Genomic DNA, 6,000 nt, shown 5'->3' with positions numbered 1-6,000 from the left:
GACTGTTATAAAAATATGTTTATTGTCATAATTTGTGAACCTCAATTCCACATACACTGGAAAAATGCACTTTTCTTTATTTAACAGTGAACACAAAGTCCAAATTAGGATGCAGCTTACTCTTGAACGGTATTTTTCTGTCCATCAAATTGTTGCGCTCTCCATGTCCTCTTTTCTTCTCATGCTCTCCTTCCTGTCACCACCCCGATCAGGAGCCAGATGTAGCCATCTTTTGATTGTGACATTAATTTCCTGGTCTGAGGCACAAGATGTTAGGCTGTTAGGTCTCACAGCGGCTGTAAGAACTGTAAGAAAACAGGAATGGACAGTGTGTTAAGAAAACAAACATTTGTACATGTCATGAACAATGAATGGTCAGTAAAAATAACCCCTGAAATTTCTTATAATAATAATAATAATAATAATACATTTCATTTATAAGCGTCTTTCAAGACACTCTAGGACACTTTACAACCAAAACTAAACTAGGTGTGACGCTGTGGGGCGGAATATTTGCCACCAAAAACTAAACGTGAATAACTTTTAAATAGTTTATACTGAATTTGAATTACGTGAATTGAAGGTCTGTGGCTCGGATAATGGATGGATTTGTATATTTTATTCTGAATCATATTGAATAACTGAATCTGAATTGTACAATCTGAATTTGAAACGATAGACTTTTTTTTCTTTGAAACTGTATTTGATCCTCACTGAAAATTAAATTCTGGTTATTTTCATATTCAGTCTTACAAATACAAAATGACGTTTTTTTCAACGCCAGATTTTGTTTTTGAATTGAGGTACTAAGTTTTAAATTAACTTTATGGTCAAGTATGAAGTATCCGGTTTGTATTGCAGCAAACGGAATCAAAATCTGTTTTTAGCCGAATCGTTTTTAGCCCAAAAAATCAACCATGTGTTTTGAGCCAAAAAAACGACCATGAATACTAAGGCGTTTTAACAAGAAAAAAAAAAGACGACCACGTATAGTAAGGTGTTTTTAGCCGAAAAAAACGACCATGTATAGTAAGGCGTTTTTAGCCGAAAAAACAACCATGTATATATAGTAAGGCAATTTTGGCCGAAAAAAACCCGACCATGTATAGTAAGGCATTTTTGGCTGAAAAAAACGACCATGTATAGTAAGGCATTTTTGGCTGAAAAAAACGACCATGTATATATAGTAAGGCGTTTTTAGCCGAAAAAAACGACCATGTATAGTAAGGCATTTTTGGCCGAAAAAAGACGACCATGTATATGTATAGTAAGGAATTTTTAGCCGAAAAAAAACGACCATGTTTAGTAAGGCGTTTTTAGCCGAAAAAAACGACCATGTATATATAGTAAGGCGTTTTTCAACGAAAAAAACGACCATGTGTAGTAAGGCATTTTTCGACGCAAAAAACGACCATGGATAGTAAGGTGTTTTTAGCCGAAAAAAACGACCATGAATACTGAGGCGTTTTAACAAGAAAAAAAAAACGACCATGTTTAGTGAGGCGTTTTTAGCCGAAAAAAACCCGACCATGGATAGTAAGGAATTTTTAGCGTCAAAAACGTCCATGTATAGTCAGGCATTTTTGGACGAAAAAAAACCGACCATGTATAGTAAGACATTTTTAGCCCCAAAAAAACGACCATGTATAGTGAGGCGTTTTTAGCCGAAAAAAACGACCATGTATAGTAAGGCCTTTTTAGCCGAAAAAAACGACCGTGTATAGTAAGGCGTTTTTTGCCGAAAAAAACGACCATGTATAGTAAGGCGTTTTTAGCCGAAAAAAAACGACCCTGTATAGTAAGGCGTTTTTAGCCGAAAAAAACGACCCTGTATAGTAAGGCGTTTTTTGCCGAAAAAAACAACCATGTATAATAAGGCGTTTTTTGCCGAAAAAAAACGACCATGTATTGTAAGGCGTTTTTAGCCGAAAAAAACGACCATGTATAGTAAGGCGTTTTTCAACGAAAAAAACGACCATGTGTAGTAAGGCATTTTTCGACGCAAAAAACGACCATGGATAGTAAGGTGTTTTTAGCCGAAAAAAACGACCATGAATACTGAGGCGTTTTAACAAGAAAAAAAAAACGACCATGTTTAGTGAGGCGTTTTTAGCCGAAAAAAACCCGACCATGGATAGTAAGGAATTTTTAGCGTCAAAAACGTCCATGTATAGTCAGGCATTTTTGGACGAAAAAAAACCGACCATGTATAGTAAGACATTTTTAGCCCCAAAAAAACGACCATGTATAGTGAGGCGTTTTTAGCCGAAAAAAACGACCATGTATAGTAAGGCCTTTTTAGCCGAAAAAAACGACCGTGTATAGTAAGGCGTTTTTTGCCGAAAAAAACGACCATGTATAGTAAGGCGTTTTTAGCCGAAAAAAAACGACCCTGTATAGTAAGGCGTTTTTAGCCGAAAAAAACGACCCTGTATAGTAAGGCGTTTTTTGCCGAAAAAAACAACCATGTATAATAAGGCGTTTTTTGCCGAAAAAAAACGACCATGTATTGTAAGGCGTTTTTAGCCGAAAAAAACGACCATGTATAGTAAGGCGTTTTTTGCCGAAAAAAACGACCATGTATAGTAAGGCGTTTTTTGCCCAAAAAAACGACCATGTATAGTAAGGCGTTTTTTGCTGAAAAAAACGACCATGTATAGTAAGGCGTTTTTAGCCGAAAAAAAACGACCATGTATAGTAAGGCGTTTTTAGCCAAAAAAAACGACCGTGTATAGTAAGGCGTTTTTAGCCAAAAAAACGACCGTGGAGAGTAAGGCGTTTTTTGCCGAAAAAAACAACCATGTGTAAGAAGTTTTTAGCCGAAAAAAACGACCGTATATAGTAAGGCGTTTTTTGCCGAAAAAAACAACCATGTGTAAGAAGTTTTTAGCCGAAAAAAACGACCATGTATTATAGTAAGGCGGTTTTAGCCGAAAAAAACGACCGTGTATAGTAAGGCGTTTTTTGCCGAAAAAAAACGACCATGTATAACTGTTTGGTGTTGATTTTCACACGTCACTGAGCTGGGTTTGAACTGGAGTTGCCTGGACGAAACGCCGGCGTGTATTCCACTACACCACCAGTGTCTGTGATTTGCTCTGCACGATAGGCATCATTGACATACACTTGGAGGGTTTGCAGGAACATGGTAAAAAACGCCTTCCTCTACATGGTCGTTTTTTTCGGCTAAAAACGCCTTACTATACATGGTCGTTTTTTTCGGCAAAAAATTCCTTACTACACATGGTCGTTTTTTTGGGGCTAAAAATGCCTTTCTATACATGGTCGTTTTTTTTCGGCTAAAAATGCCATGCTATACATGGTCGTTTTTTTTCGGCCAAAAATGCCTTACTATATATACATGGTCGTTTTTTTGGGCTAAAAACACCTTACTATACATGGTCGTTTTTTTTGGGGCTAAAAATGCCTTACTATACATGGTCGTTTTTTTGGGGCTAAAAATGCCTTACTATACATGGTTGTTTTTTTGGGCCTAAAAAGGCCTTATTATACATGGTCGTTTTTTTGGGCTAAAAACGCCTTACTATACATGGTCGTTTTTTTTCAGCCAAAAATGGCTTACTTTACATGGTCGTTTTTTTCGGCCCAAAATGCCTTACTATACATGGTCGTTTTTTTTCAGCCAAAAATGCCTTATTATACATGGTCGTTTTTTTGGGGCAAAAAACGCCTTACTATACATGGTCGTTTTTTTCGGCAAAAAACGCCTTACTATACATGGTTGTTTTTTTTCGGCTAAAAATGCCTGACTATCCATGGTCGTTTTTTTGGGGCGAAAAAAATGCCTTACTATACATGGTCGTTTTTTGGGGGCTAAAAACGCCTTACTATATATGATCATTTTTTGGGCTAAAAACGCCTTACTATACATGGTCATTTTTTTTGGCCAAAAATGCCTTAGTATACATGGTCGTTTTTTTTGGCCAAAAATGCCTTAGTATACATGGTCGTTTTTTTTCAGCCAAAAATGCCTTACTTTACATGGTCGGGTTTTTTTCGGCCAAAAGTGCCTTACTATACATGGTCGTTTTTTTCGGCAAAAAACGCCTTACTATACATGGTCGCTTTTTTTGGCAAAAAACGCCTTACTATACATGGTTATTTTTTTCGGCTAAAAACGCCTTACTATACATGGTCGTTTTTTTCGGCAAAAAACGCCTTACTATACATGGTCGCTTTTTTCGGCTAAAAACGCCTTACTATACATGGTTATTTTTTTCGGCTAAAAACGCCTTACTATACATGGTCGTTTTTTTCGGCAAAAAACGCCTTACTATACATGGTCGCTTTTTTCGGCTAAAAACGCCTTACTATACATGGTTATTTTTTTCGGCTAAAAACGCCTTACTATACATGGTCGTTTTTTTCGGCTAAAAACGCCTTACTTTACGTGGTCGTTTTTTTGGGCTTAAAACGCCTAACTATATATGGTCGTTTTTTTTCGGCTAAAAACGCCTTTCTATACATGGTCGTTTTTTTCGGCTAAAAACGCCTTACTATACATGGTCGCTTTTTTCAGCTAAAAACGCCTTACTATACATGGTTATTTTTTTCGGCTAAAAACGCCTTACTATACATGGTGGTTTTTTTCGGCTAAAAAGGCCTTACAATACATGGTCGTTTTTTTTCGGCAAAAAACGCCTTGCTATACATGGTCGTTTTTTTTCGGCAAAAAAACGCCTTACTATACATGGTCTTTTTTTTTCGGCAAAAAACGCCTTACGATGCACGGTCGTTTTTTTCGGCTAAAAACGCCTTAATATACACGGTCGTTTTTTTCGGCTAAAAACGCCTTAATATACACGGTCGTTTTTTTCGGCTAAAAATGCCTTACTATACATGGTCGTTTTTTTCGGCTTAAAACGCCTTAATATACATGGTCGTTTTTTCGGCTTATTATCGGCTAAAAACGCCTTCGTATAAATGGTCGTTTTTTTCGGCTAAAAACGCCTTTCTATACATGGTCATTTTTTTCGGCTAAAAACGCCTTACTATACATGGTCGTTTTTTTCGGCTAAAAACGCCTTACTATATATACATGGTCGTTTTTTTGGGGCTAAAAACACCTTACTATACATGGTCGTTTTTTTCGGCTAAAAACGCCTTACGCCTTATGGTCGTTTTTTTCGGCTAAAAACGCCTTACTTATACATGGTCTTTTTTTGGTTGAAAAACACCCTACTATACATTGTAGTTTTTTTCGTCTAAAAACGCCTTAATATACATGGTCGGGTTTTTTTCGGCTAAAAACGCCTTACTATACATGGTCGTTTTTTTCGGCTAAAAACGCCTTAATATACATGGTCGTTTTTTCGGCTTATTATCGGCTAAAAACGCCTTCGTATAAATGGTCGTTTTTTTCGGCTAAAAACACCTTACTATACATGGTTATTTTTTTTGGGCTAAAAACGCCTTACTATACATGGTCGTTTTTTTCGGCTAAAAACGCCTTACTTTACGTGGTCGTTTTTTGGGCTAAAAACGCCTTGCTACACATGGTCGTTTTTTTCGGCTAAAAACGCCTTTCTATACATGGTCGTTTTTTTCGGCTAAAAACGCCTTACTATACATGATCGTTTTTTTGGGCTAAAAACGGCTGACTATACATGGTCTTTTTTTTCGGCAAAAAACGCCTTACGATGCACGGTCGTTTTTTTCGGCTAAAACGCCTTTCTATACATGGTCGTTTTTTTCGGCTAAAAACGCCTTAATATACATGGTCTTTTTTTCAGCTTATTATCGGCTAAAAACGCCTTCGTATAAATGGTCGTTTTTTTCGGCTAAAAACACCTTACTCTACATGGTCGTTTTTTTCGGCTAAAAACGCCTTACTATACATGGTCGTTTTTTTCCGGCTAAAAACGCCTTACTATACATGGTCGTTTTTTTGGGGCTAAAAACACCTTACTATACATGGTCGTTTTTTTCGGCTAAAAACGCCTTATTATACATGGTCGTTTTTTTCGGCTAAAAACGCCT

The 6,000-nt window shown here is 36.8% G+C and overlaps 1 long non-coding RNA gene across 1 annotated transcript in view; it reads right to left on the bottom strand.

Annotated features, from left to right (window-relative positions):
- The window catches only part of LOC147206455 (uncharacterized), a 74,061-nt gene continuing 68,061 nt past the window's right edge, over window positions 1-6,000 (bottom strand). Inside the window, exon 8 of the long non-coding RNA XR_015100691.1 lies at window positions 1-305. This is a non-coding gene — a long non-coding RNA (uncharacterized LOC147206455). The remainder of the gene's footprint in view (window positions 306-6,000) is intronic.

Source organism: Hippocampus guttulatus, chromosome 4, assembly GCF_054856545.1.
Source record: "Hippocampus guttulatus isolate MCC_2025c chromosome 4, RoL_Hgut_1.0, whole genome shotgun sequence".
Taxonomy (NCBI): Eukaryota; Metazoa; Chordata; class Actinopteri; order Syngnathiformes; family Syngnathidae; genus Hippocampus; species Hippocampus guttulatus.
This window is presented reverse-complemented; position numbering and strand designations above follow the sequence as displayed.